The 13,909-nt window shown below is 43.0% G+C and overlaps 1 protein-coding gene across 7 annotated transcripts in view; it reads right to left on the bottom strand.

Moving 5' to 3' along the window:
- The window catches only part of SEMA5A (semaphorin 5A), a 483,514-nt gene that overhangs the window by 359,166 nt on the left and 110,439 nt on the right, over window positions 1-13,909 (bottom strand). For 6 of the 7 annotated variants that reach the window (XM_023239575.2, XM_023239573.2, XM_023239592.2 and 3 more), the window contains exon 2: window positions 13,734-13,812. The exons of the other annotated variant lie outside the window; for it this stretch is intronic. The gene's annotated coding sequence lies outside the window, so the exon portion shown is untranslated. The remainder of the gene's footprint in view (window positions 1-13,733; window positions 13,813-13,909) is intronic. 7 annotated transcript variants of the gene reach the window in all.

Raw genomic sequence — 13,909 nt, 5'->3', positions numbered from 1 at the left:
AATGGCACATGGAACCTTTTTCTCCACTTTAGACATGAAGCAAAAAGAAAGCTAACAATGGGGTGTGCCCACCAAAGAACGGGGTTCTTTCATTTTCGTTAAGAGTTTTTGTTGCCCGGTTCTGCCATCTCCCAGCATTTTGCGAGTGATCATGTCATGAGCTTTTCTGCTAGGTGGTAACGATCATTCCACCTGGCCCTCCCCGGCATCTTTCAGGGTGGCTGGCTTTTTGTATCCTGTTGAATTTTTATCAGACTAGGATGGCTATCGACAATACAGGAGATGTTTTATGGTGTTTCTAATCCCAAAAGTGGCAGAATAAAATTAGTCTTAAAACCGACAAGGGAACCCCCTTTCACCTCCCTGACCCCATCCCAAAGCCTGGGTCTGCTATAAACCTTGTTATAACCTCAGGTGAGGTGTTCTCGGGCCTCACAGACAGCTGTGAGCAGTCATCAAAAGCCCTGATCAGTTGTGGTAAGTTCCACCTTGATCTTCTGCTGCCCTCCGTGAGCTCTGCCTCCCCCGTTTGAGAAGAGGCATCAGCACGACACGTACACCTGAGATCTGGACACCATGGTGCAGCAGAGAAGGGAAACCACACATGAGAATTCAGGCTGACCGTGACGTAAGGTGCTGCGGGTTTGCTTCCGACCCCAAACCGACCTGTTCCAAACGGCACTCCTGAGAGGCGACTCTCCATCTCCAAATATAGCACTCATTTTAAAACTCGGATCTAGTATAGACCACAGTGCCTACAGCTGAAATGGCAATGCTGTACTGTAGACTTCAATTGGCTACGAGGGTAGATCCTAGGTTAAATATTCAGAAAAAAAAATTCAACAATAATAATAAAGGGGCCAGGAGGGTATTCGGGGAGGTCATGGGTATGTTGACGTCCCTAACGCTCACAATGGCTTCACAAAGTCATCAACGTAGGTACATATACATTAGATACAGTCTTTTTATTGGCTTTTTGTCAGCCCATCGCACCTCAACAAAGTGAGATCTTGGGATACCTGGGTGGCTCAGTCGGTTGAGCGTCCGACTTCAGCTCCGGTCATGATCTCACGGTTCACGAGTTCAAGCCCCTCATCGGGCTCGCTGCTGTCAGCGCAGAGCCCGCTTCGGGCTCTGTCCCCCTCTCTCTCTGCCCCTGTCCCACTTGTGCTCTCTCTCTCTCAAAAATAAACACTGAAAAATACATGAACATAAAAATGAGATCTCTTAGGTTATGTATATGCTACTTTCTATACATTGGCATTTGACCCGCGAAATGATCCACTGGCAAAAATAACTTACTCTTCAGTTGAGCTTATCTATTTTAACCATGGCTGGGTCACCGTGCCTTACAAGTTCGGTGTGTCCTTTCCACAGAGCTCTCAGTGCAGATGCTGGATGCTGACACCCATTCCTTCTCAACGTCCAGCCCTGTATCCTGGTTTACGGGAGAAGACAGCTGCCTGAGGGAATCTTAATGGCCAGTGTCAATCTTATTTTCACTAACCACGAGAAGGGTGAGCTTTCAACTGTGCATTAATAAGCCAGATGCATTTCTCTCTGATAGAAAATCAAAGTTCTAAGCCACTGATAAAACTCTGATGACACCCTGGGCTTCCCTGCTTTGATCCTCTAACAGAAGGTGTGAACGATGCGAGCGGGGTTCACTAAACTCCTCACCTGAAATCCAACACTGAGTGGCTCTCTGGCCTGCATCACTATTCCCTGTGTTGTTATTAAGACCACGTCTGGTCTCCTACTCAGCACATTGTGAATGTTCACAGAGACTGATTCAGTCAACAGGTGTGCTGCCCGGAGCCAGAACTGAGGCCAAGAACATGAAATATGGCAGCGAAAATACTCGAAGGGCCTCTTAAATACTGACCTTTCACTAACCCAAGGTCCCCAGGAAAAAAAGATATAATTAAAAGAGCAGGAGAAAACAGTAGGGCAGATTTTTATGTCAGAAGGTAGCATTTTGGTAACAAGGAAAACTGGCTAGATCGTTAAAACCCGTGTCTTGTCTGGCCCCGAGCCTCCCAAGACTCAACTGGGGAAGAGACCGCATTTACGAAAAACAGCCTGAACTGCTAATTGGAAGAAAAAAAGCAAACTAAAAGCTGACAAGAACTCCCATGGCAGACTTCACTGTAAAAACCCGGCCTTATATTTTCTAGAACCAAAATGGCATTTGATGTTACAACCATGGAGAATTCTGCTACTAAGATGTGAAAAGAAATCTCTCTCAAGGGAAGAACTACCTTTGGGACTTTTTGTCACTTTTAAGATCTCCCCCGAAGTATCAAAGCACTACACCACCCAGTGAAATACTATGAAGGGCTCTCCAAAGATGTCAGGACCCTCCCCACAGTCCTGTCTGCGGCACCCTCCGGGGTCCGAGGGGAGAGCCCTGGACTTTAATACTGTGGGTATGCCGATGATTCCCAACTATTATCTCTTGTTCCAATCATTCCCAGATAGTCCGGACTCACATAGCTATCTGCCCATTCTCTCCAACTGGATGACCAATGACACCTGTCAACCTAAAATTAACATGGCCCTCGGAGAATTCTTGTTTTTCCCTCTAAAACCTGTGCCTGCCCCCACCCCAGGACTTCTGTCTCAGTAAATGGCCCACCATCCACTGAATTTCTCATGTCCAAAATCCACATTCATTCTTAATTTTTCTTCCTCTCTCCCCCAATGCCCAAGCCATCAGAGTACCATTGACTCTGCTTCAAAAAACATGCCAAACCCATCTAGTGTTCTCTGTCTCCACCAATAACCCCCTGATCTGTGCCACCATCACGCCTCACTCAGTCACGTACAGTGACCTTCTAGCTGGTCTTCCAATGCTAACTATAACAATTTTGAATGACAATTTAAAAACGCAAACAAGGGGTGCCTGGGTGCCTCAGTCAGTTCAGCGTCCGACTCTTGATCTCAGCATGGGTCATGATCTCACGGTTCACGAGTTCAAGCGCCTCGTTGGGCTCTGCACTGCAGTATGGAGCCTGCTTGGGAGTCTCTCCCCCCCCCCGCCCCTCCCCTGCTCTCTCTTTCTCAAAAATAAATAAATACACTTGACAACACATGTTTAAAAACTGCAAACAAAATCATGACCCTCCACGGTTTCTACCAAGGCCTCTCAATGCCCATAATGAACATCGATTTTGTGTCCTGCCCTATAAAGCCCCACACGCTCTCTTGCCCACCGCTGCGATCACCCAAAACATTCTCGCCTTCTCACTACACACAGGCCACTCCAAAGCTGTCCCCTACTCACTATCACATGAACCCATCCGAGTTCTCTGCACAGCACTTACCACTGCATGCCAGCCTTCTTATTTATTGTGATATAATTTTTGGTTATCGTCAAACTGTCCCACCTAAAATGTATATGCCCCATGACAACTGGGAGCCTGTCTTCTTTACCGGTGTACTTCCAATGCCTGAAACAGTCTTATCCGCTGTATGTGCTCAGTAAATGTCTGTTTGGTGATGAAGAGGTGGGACGGATATAGGTTGTTTCACCTTGCCGCTTTCCTTGCCATTTTCAAGAAAAGGGGTTGGTGTTTTACGTCAATAATAGAAATGTAATTTCCAATCAGACATTAATCGGGATGTCCGTGAGTCCTTGATGACCCCCACATTCAGGAAAAGATGCTTCAGGGACATTTGTTTATACAGATGTTTATCCATGAGGGATCTGTGTTTGAGATTAACCACCAATCATGTGTTTTCCGCAAGAAAATTACACAGTGAGAGTGGGTTCCAACCCTCAAAATATCCGCTAGCTCAGTGAAATAAAACCAAGACACTATTTGCAGAAACCTACGGTAGCTTTAGTTTGCACTGTTGAAAATAGGCGGGTTCTACTGCTTTACAATTCTTTTCCACAATATTCTGCAACGGGAGCTACCTCGGTGACCTTCACAAAATAAAGGGGGTGAAACTCACACTGAATGAAGAAGTGATATGTTATCCACCGGCTCTGCCATCCGGGTAACCTTGGCATGACCTAGGCAAGTTTCTTAACCTCTCTATGCCTCAGTTTTCTCATCTCTCAACTGGGGATAACATCAGAACCGGTTCTTGTATGGCTGTTGAGAAGATGAAATGATGGAAGTAGGGCAGTTATGCCAGTGTCTGGGATACAGGGGACACTCTAGTGACTGGAGCCGTATTATGAATTATTACCAGTGGTTCATATAATGTTTCATATTATGAAGTGTTGGAGAGGCTTAGTTCAACTTGTATTGTCTTTGCTGCATTATGAAGGACTGTTGAATGGCTGCACTTGTGAACTCGTCCAAGCCTTCCTTCAGACCCAAACATGGCTGAGTACCAATGGCAGGGAGAGGTGTTCTAGGAATATTTACATTGTGCACTTTCTACATGCAGGGAACTGGCCTGGGCTCAGGCAAAGGAGAAGCAGCTACTCTAAACCAATCAAGTCTCCACAAACCATGCACTTGTGGGTAATGTTACTTGTACGTGTATCTATCCGACCAGGTACGATTTAAGAAAACAAAAATCACTTTGTAAATGCTCTGCCAAGAGACAGTCTGTGAATAAGAAAACAAGAGGTGCTTGGGTGGCTCAGTCAGCTAAGCGTACGACTCTTGGTTTCAGCTCAGGTCATGATATCGTGGTTCATGGGTTCAAGTCCCACATCAGGCTCCATGCTGAGAGCAGGAGCCTGCTTGGGATTCTCTCTCTCCCTCTCTCTCTCTGTCCTTCTCTGTCTCATTCTCGTTCTCTCTCTCTTTCAAAATAAACAAATACAGAGTCAAAGCTAGAATATATACAAGACACTGATGCTCGGTTCACTGAAGATACTTTAGAATGAGCACTAATCAAGGAAGTATGTGGTCATTCACAAGCTTCACTCGTTCCTTCTTGTTTGGTGCCTACTGTATGCCTGGCCTGTGGATACATCCTATCTGATGTTCCCAGCTGTAAACACAACGGCAGCATGTTCAGGGATGGCTAATAAAAAAAGGTCGGTGACTGTCCACACTGTCCAGTGAAAAATGTGTGTGTGTGTGTGTGTGTGTGTACATGTGTGCGCCCACATCCGCATGTGCTTGTAGGACCGAATTAGTGAAAGATCATTTATTCAAAAGAAGCTGAGTAGCTATGGTTTTCCTCTATTTGGTGGATACTTCAGTAGCTCTCAATTACTTTACCAAAAATTCATAACTAAGCCATAAGGTTAGGCTACAGCACACTGTTTTAGACATTTATTTCATGGATTGCAACCGTGACTTAATGGCCTTTGTAAGTCTCAATAATAGTGTGATCTCTGTCTACATCTATATCTATAAACCTATATACCTATATATCTACATGTATATATCTGTGTCTATATCTGTATCTGTGCCCGTCTATATCTATACCTCTATGTCCATACACTTACCTCTGTCTACCTACATCTTTCTAGATCTACGGCTTTATCTACGTCTATCTATAAATACATTTATATACACACACATGCATACGTTCAGCTAACACAGATTTGTGCTCCCAGCATGGCAGGGACTCCGTAAAAGACACATCAATGCTGTTTTTTGAACCTGCACATTTCGATAACTAATTTACAGGAAACACGACTTCAGGGTTCTAAGCCTGGCTCAGCTCCATGACCTTACAGTCATGCCATGCTGTGCTATTTTTACATTTAAGAATATGTACTCCTTGAAGATGATCCTGATGAAATTCTCTGTGATACTGACAGGAGGTCCAAATGCTGAGTGTAAGAAATGTAAATGCCAGGAAGGAACTGACATCCGATCCTACCATGTGGGGGCGGGGGGGGGGGGGGGGTGGCCCTGGTCTCGGTGCTATTTAACTACAGTCACCTTCTTTTTACGGCATCTTCACACGTTATAGACAGCCATTCGGGAGAAGGAGACTTTGGAGGGACCACACACTCTTTCCTCCCTAAGATACAGTATGAATAATGTTCACTTATATTGGAAGATGTCAAAGACTACTCCGAAGGCAGTAGACCAGACTATTCAGGCTGGACAATTTTGGGCCAGGCTAGAATGGCTTCAGCAAATCTAATCATTTAATTATTGTAAATTCATGAAACAAACATCTTCAACGTAGCACATTTTTATTGCACTCTTAAGGACCATTAGAGTTAAGTTATGTTTTACAAAAAAATTCAGTCTAAAATCATTTCATTAAATACCACACACGTAATGAGCGGTTATGGCGTGCCACAGTGTTAACTACCCGGGAAGATAAACACAATCAAGCCAAGGGCTTCACAGTCTGAAGAGAAGACTATACATATACAAAAATAACAGTGAATCCGACTTTAAACTGCCGTTGTGGGGACATGCCCAAAAGTGCACAGAGGAAGTACAACCTAATTCATCTGATCGTGGAGAGGGAACAGAGGTTCCAGAGAGGTAACAGGTGAACTGAGAAATAGTGAACTCGCAAATATTGATCCACCTGATGATACTGGGAAAATTATACCAAACATAGCAAACTCTATTTGGAAGCAGAGGGGAAATAATCCCATCCCTTCATTGTGCAGACAAGCTCATAGACTTCCACCTCTGTGCCCAAATTAAAAAGAGAGTTTTTCTCGCCCAGTTTGGAAAATCCCAAGAGATCTATCCATCTATCCACCCATCACCCATCCTCACCTCTACAAATCCATCCATTCAACAAATAATTATTGACAGGTTTTTACCTCCTGGGCTTTTCTCCATGCCTGGAGATGGACCAGTGATCAAAATAAGCAAAAATCAGGGGTGCCTGGGTGGATCAGTCGGTTAAGCATCCAACTTCGGCTCAGGTCGCGATCTCGCGGTCCGTGAGTCCGAGCCCTGCATCGGGCTCTGTGCTGACAGCTCGGAGCCTGAAGCCTGCTTCAGAATCTGACCCCCTCTCTCTCTGTCCCCTCCCCAGCTCATGCTCTGTCTCTCAAAAAATAAACGTTAAAAAAATTGTTTTTAAATAAGCAAAAATCTCTGCCCTCATGGAGCTTACATTGGGGGGAGGGCAGAAATTATGCAAATGGGAAGGATGGTGAGAAAGAGGTGAGGCCAAAGCACTGAGCCCAGGACTCCTGTGGTTGGAGGGCAAGGGGATGAGAGTGGAGGAAAGAGGAAATGGCCAGAGATGTTTAGGGATCGCACCAGAGAAACATGGTACCCGGAAACCAGATGAGCAAAATGCTTCAAGGAGGTGGGAGGGAATGCAGCTGACTGGCTGACTGCCAAGTGTGATGCTGTGCAAGTCTTGAACCTTAGGGTCAGCAACATGGCTGTAACTGGTGACCTGAAGAGGCAGTAGTGATGGAGGACTGAGCAGTCAACGTGGGTTCAAGACGAACTGCAAACACAGGAATTAAGGACAAGAAATACAGGCAAGTGCTTTTAAGGAGTTTTTCTGTTAAAACAAAGAAAGGAACAGGAAAAGGAGAGAGAAAAGAGACAAGAGAGAAGAAGAGAAGAGAAGAGAAGAGAAGAGAAGAGAAAAAGAAAAGAAACAAAAGAAAGAAAAAAAAGAAGAAAAGAAAAAAGAAAAGAAAAGAAAAAAGAAAAGAAAAGAAAAGAAAGAAAAAAGAAGAGAAAAGAAAAGAAAAGAAAAGAAAAGAAAAGAAAAGAAAAGAAAAGAAAAGAGAAAAGAGACGTGGGTTGTAGCTGAGGAGAAATTAAGGTCACGGGTCATTTTTTTTTAAGGTGGTAGATGTGCCCATTCTTACTGGAAAGACCCAGCAGAAAGGGGAAAATAAACACTTATGATGCCGGAAAGAAAGGGAAGAATAATTTAAGTGTTATCCTGGAGTGGGAGAGAAGGAATGGGGTATTGGCGCCCCAGCTGGGGGCATGGCCTCAAATAGAATTAAGTCAGGGTGGCCACCAGGTGAGACGGGTGCTTGGCCAGCTTGAGAAGGTACCCTTCTTTCAGGCAGGAGGTGGCTTTCTATGGAGGAAGGAGGAGCATTTCTCAAAAGGAGGAGCACGGCCTCTGAGCTATGAGCAAAGCAGTCACCTCCCACAAAAAAAAAAAAAAAAATATCTGAGCTTGATAAAAACTTAGCTGTACCCACCTAATTTGTGAATGCTGGAAATATAAAATCGGATGACTATTCTTAGATCCTGTCATATAAAAATACAGTGGTATTTACTTCCCAGAATCTCCTGACCATCTTTCCAACCTTTGCTTTTTCTGCTTCGGTTTAACCAATAATGGGTACTGTCCAAGCTTTAAGCAAAAGCAAATGAAGCAAAATGACTCTGATCCCTTTGTGGCCTGGAAGGCTAAAAAAGACACAAACACACATGAAAACCACATGAAAAGCTCCAGTGGATAAAACATGAACTGATTAGGTTTGCAGCCCCGAAGCTACAGAAGCCTCTCCAGGACGCTGATCTGGAGGCCGCAACGCAGGAAAACCCCCAAGTCCCATGAAATTTAAAAATCCAAACACGGGGTCATATTTAGACCCTTAGGAAAGTTCCGCCAAAAAAGATCTTACGCACAGTTTAATCAAGGGGGCAGTATCCTTACGTGCACATGTAAATCTTCAAATCCAAGCAATTAACCCCACACACATCTGCCCTTCTACTGGGTGTGTGAGAATGAACAGCACACGCAGGCCATCCCCATCCTGCCTCAAACACGAAGCAAAGGGAAAAAAATGGATCCTGAACTTGACCACACATCTGTGATTCACAAATATTTATAGTGGTCATAAAACCAGAACCAAACGTACTTGGCAGGCACTCACCTACACAAACCAGGAAAAGGGCCAAAATCCCATACGAGAGAGAAAGCAAGGTTTCCCCTGCACCATAATGGGATATTCCGACGCGTTCTAATGTGGAGAGTGGAGGCAGACAATTGACCCATCAGTGAACTTGGGACACTGCGTGTGACCAAGCAAATCAGACCTGCACAAGCCTCTCCACATCACCTCCTGGAGATTTCTCCATCAGGCTGACAAGGCAACAGGACAGGAAGAATAAGGAATGGAGTCCACAGCTTTAATATTTCTGATATTATTAAGAATGACAGGCTTAATCTCTCTCCTAAAATACAACCACTCAGCAGGTCTAAGCAAGTGATGCACCTGTGGAGGTGCATAGCAATGCACCACAAAGAACACAAAATAAAATCCCAATCAGCATGACAGCCCCAACTGAAACACTGAGAGCAGCTCAGTGAGCACGTTTGTTTTCCTATTTAGTCTTTTTCTCTCCAAGAACGCAGTCCAGTGTCTCACTGCCTGTTCCCACTCTCAAATGCTGTCCTTTCACTTTCCTTATTTTACAGCCAAGAAATCTAGAACACCAGGAAAAGGAAAGCTAGAGACCTGAGCTGTCTCTGGATCCGTCTTTGGATCTGTCCAAAGCCAGGTTAGTCTCCATCACGAAAAGAGAAACCTAGCCAATCCTCTATCCTCTGGAACATACAAACCATGAAACCACTGTTGCAGGCACATGGAATTCACAATTAAGTTAATATTTTAGGTGAGTGCTCTAAACTCAACAAGTGAGGACACCATCCAATACGTACGTGATTCGACCAGCGCTGTCTTGCACTCAAAACACATAACATTTAATGCAAACCCCAGAAGTTAGGCACAAACAAGAAACAAGAGGAAAAGCACTGTGATGATGTCTTAATCATATCCAGCCTAATGCATTAAGTTCTATTATACAAAAAGTACCGATACGGAGTTATTAAAAATATAGGTAAAAGCTGTATAACATCTCAAAATGCAAAACTAAACCTTTCCCTAACCAAAGGAGGATTAATAAAAGAAAGTATTTCAGACGTCTGACTGTAAACCTGATTTCCGTTTGCAGGATGAAGCAATGTACAGCTGAGACCCCCTCCTTCATACAAAGATTTTAATTGAACATTTTCATTAGAGTAAAATTGGAGGTTGATTTTTGTCAGTGAGGAAAAAGAAAGGCAGGCTATAACTATGAGATAAATTACAAAGTGCAGGATCTATTTTTAAATAACTGAACTGTTCTATGAATTCCAGGGATGGATATTTGTAGTAATAGCATGAGAAAGGAAAGGAAAAACCTTACTAAATCCCTAAGCGCTGGATGGTGTCATTATGAAAAAATATATATATCTGGCAACACTGAAATAAACTTCTTTAAATTTAAAACGATAAAGTCAACAAGCTAGTGAAGTGGAGAAAAACTAATGACAAAGAGTTAGTATTCTTTCTTTTTTTTTTTAATTTTTTTTTTCAACGTTTATTTATTTTTGGGACAGAGAGAGACAGAGCATGAATGGGGGAGGGGCAGAGAGAGAGGGAGACACAGAATCGGAAACAGGCTCCAGGCTCTGAGCCATCAGCCCAGAGCCTGACGCGGGGCTCGAACTCACGGACCGCGAGATCGTGACCTGGCTGAAGTTGGACGCTTAACCGACTGCACCACCCAGGCGCCCAAAGAGTTAGTATTCTTAAAAACAAATTCTGTTAAAATCTATAAGAAAAGTGCTGAATTTCAACAGCTAAACAAGCATAAAGACAAACAGTTCTCTCACATATGTATGTTCCCTCTCTCCTTCCTTCTCAAAGTAATGGTTAATTGTCACACAATTAAAAAATAATCAGCCAAATAACATAATCAGTAAATAATGAATCATAGAAAAAGAAAGGAATACTATCAAATCGACACAAAAAAACTGATGATGACCCTCAGTGATAGAGAGGTTTTAGCAAAACAAACTCTCTCACATATTACTGGGGAAGTATTAATATCTACAACACTTTGCAAAGCCAATTGGCGATCTTATTAAAACTGCTTGGTTTTGGAACAGCCAACAGCAGCTATTCTGACCTAATGAATGATTGAACCTGCAGTTAAAAGAAAGCTTGACGAGAGTGGCTACTATTATTCATGAAGCATATACTTTATGTGTCCAACGTCTCGTCTTCACAATGTAGCTCAGAGTGTGAGCTACACGCAGCTGGAAAGCAGGGTTAGAATCCAGGTGTATGTGTACTACCCCCCTTGGCCTGATTGTCTCGGCACTGTCCGTGGGTTTGTTAACCTAAAGTAATATATATGTCCAGCAAGAAAAGAAGCAGTAAATTGCATTATAGTGTCTCTACATGATAGAATATTGTAATGCATTAAAATCAGATTTATTAACAATTTTTGGTAATATGATACATCATCATATGCATATGATAGGAAAAGTGTATAACAAGTGAAAAAGCAATCATGAAAAATTTTATCTTTACTGTTATTTCAACTCTGTACATTCTTTATCAAAAACCTACTGGGGCGCCTGGGTGGCTCAGTTGGTTAAGCATCTGACTTCAGCTCAGTTCATGATCTCGCAGTTCAAGAGTTCGAGTCCCACGTCAGGCTCTGGGCTGACAGCTCAGATCCTGGAGCCTGCTTCAGATTCTGTATCTCCCTCTCTCTCTGCCCCCTCCCCTGTCGTGCTTACTCTGTCTCTCTCTCTCTCAAAAATAAATATAAAAAACTTTTATAGTATATATATAAAGACTGCATGAAATGACAACAGTGTTTGTCTTTGTCAAAGTCATTATGGGTGAAATTTTCCCCTTCTTTTACATAATTTCTTTTTTTTAATGTGTATTTATTTTTGAGAGAGAGACAGAGCACAAGTGGAAAAGGAACAGGGAGAGAGGGAGACACAGAAACCGAAGCAGGCTCCAGGCTCCGAGCTGTCAGCACAGAGCCCAAAGCGAGGCTCAAACCCACAAAGTGTGAGATCATGACCTGAGTCAAAGTCGGACACTGAAGAGCCGCCCAGATGCCCCCCCCTTTTACATAATTTTTATGACGAGCATTCACTTCTTCCTTTCTTTTTCATTTTTTATTTTTTTAGATTGTGAAAGTATAATACTCCTGAATAATTTTGAGAGTGAATGCGTGACCCGAAAAAAGGCAAGCATCCTCAAACCTAGAGATAATCCATTTAGAGTTTGATACATATTGATACATGCTCTAGTAGACTCTATAACACACATGTATTTATGTGCACAGATTGTGTGTGTGTGTGTGTGTGTGTGTGTGTGTGTGTGTGTGTGTGTAAGAGGAATGGAATTTTATTAAATATATTATTTTGCAACCTGATTTTTTCCAGTTAATAAGGTACCATTATATAGCTTTCTGTTGCTATTATAATCTAAATGTACCTTTTTATATTATTGCTATTAAACTATTTGGTTCTCCCTTGCCCATGTTTTTTGATGATAACCAGTCCAATCGTCAGGTAGGCCTTCAGGTGTCAGAAGTATCCTTCTGTAAGAAAAAGTTAGGTACGCAAAACACAGAACCATCTCGTGTGATGCGTGTGGCAAAGGAGATCGCCATGTTACCCCGCGATTTAACTATGTCAACTTTGTTCCAACTTGACTCTTACTAACATCTGGTTTTGCTCATAATAAAAGAGAAAGATTTGGTACCGGAGCACTTTTGAGCAACACAATTATCAGACAGCCCAAAATCATTGCATGTTTGCCCTAATAAGTATAAGCAAGAGTATGTTTAAGGGTACAAAATAAAAACGTCACATTGAGAAACAGTACAGACGCCAAAAGAGGAAATGCTATCTGAACCTATTTCGTAAAAGAGCTATACGTTCTAGACTAACAAAATACACTGAAGGAACCATGTTTGTCAAGGCTGCTTTGAGCAAAGCTGTCGTCTAGGGGCTGGAATCGCATTAATACACTTGGGTGGAGCACTGGATACTAAATGCACTTACTCTAAGGGGTAGGTTTTGCAGTTACAGTAGACTTCATTAAAAGTCACTTATTAAATCTGAGCATCCAAGCTAAATTCTGTTAAAGAACTCATACCTACTGGCCACTGAAACACACTCGTTCTCCCCAGTGGTGTGAGGTCTTTGAGCATGGTAAGTGTGCAGATCAGGGCTCAGGAAGCTACAGCCTGGGGGCCAAATCCAGCTCAGTGGTCTTTGTAAATAAGGTTTTACTAGAACAGAGCCACACAGCCACATTTGCTCATTTACGTCTTGTCTGCAAATCCTAAAATATTCACTACGCCACCCTTTTAAGAAAAAGTTTGCCCTCTCCTGATTTAGATTGCTGTTTGAAAAACAAACTTCTTAATACTTATTGTGAGCTTTTCTTTTTTTTTTTTTTTTTTTATGATTGTGACCTTCTCCTTAAGGACATGAGTATTTCTAGTAAGGGAAAAAATTAAAAAGCGTGTCTGCCTTATTCTCAGAAGGCATTGCTAGTTCTGTGAGGCAGTACTCTGTTAGGGTTAAGAACATGGGTTCAGGGGCGCCCGGGTGGCTCATTTGGTTAAGCCTCTAACTTCGGCTCAGGTCATGATCTCACGGTTTGTGGGTTCAAGTCATGTTGGGTTCTGCACTGACAGCACAGGGCCTGCTTGGGATTCTCTCTCTCCCTCTCTCTCTGCCCCACCTTCTCTCTCTCTCTCTCTCTCTCTCTCTCTCTCTCTCTCTCTCTCAAGAATAAATAAATAAACATTTTTTAAAAAAATAAAAAAGAACATGGGTTCCAATTCCATCTCTACCTCTGACTACCTGTGAAATCTTGAGCAGATTACTTAACCTCTCCATGTCTCGGTTCCTTTCTGAAAGCCTGCTCGTTCACTGCCATTTTTAACAGCAGAGGCAAGTGTTGCTACGTCATAAGCTATCACACTCTCCATCTATACAACCATCGGTTTCCTCGTTTCCCCTTGAGGTGTCTGACTTACCAAGGAGGGAAGGGGGGGAGCGTTTCCTCGATCATGTATCACACTAGGGATCCACAGCACCTGCACTCACACACAGGCACTGCAAAAAAGAAGAGAAAAAAAAATAGATCCTATGAGTCCATGTTACAGGAGGCTGTGGTCACTGTTTACCAATTCTAGAAAGTTCCATCAACGCC

The sequence above is a fragment of the Felis catus genome, chromosome A1 (genome assembly GCF_018350175.1).
Source record: "Felis catus isolate Fca126 chromosome A1, F.catus_Fca126_mat1.0, whole genome shotgun sequence".
Classification (NCBI taxonomy): domain Eukaryota; kingdom Metazoa; phylum Chordata; class Mammalia; order Carnivora; family Felidae; genus Felis; species Felis catus.
The sequence above is the reverse complement of the archived record's forward strand: the minus strand, read 5'-3'. Positions and strand labels throughout refer to the sequence as shown.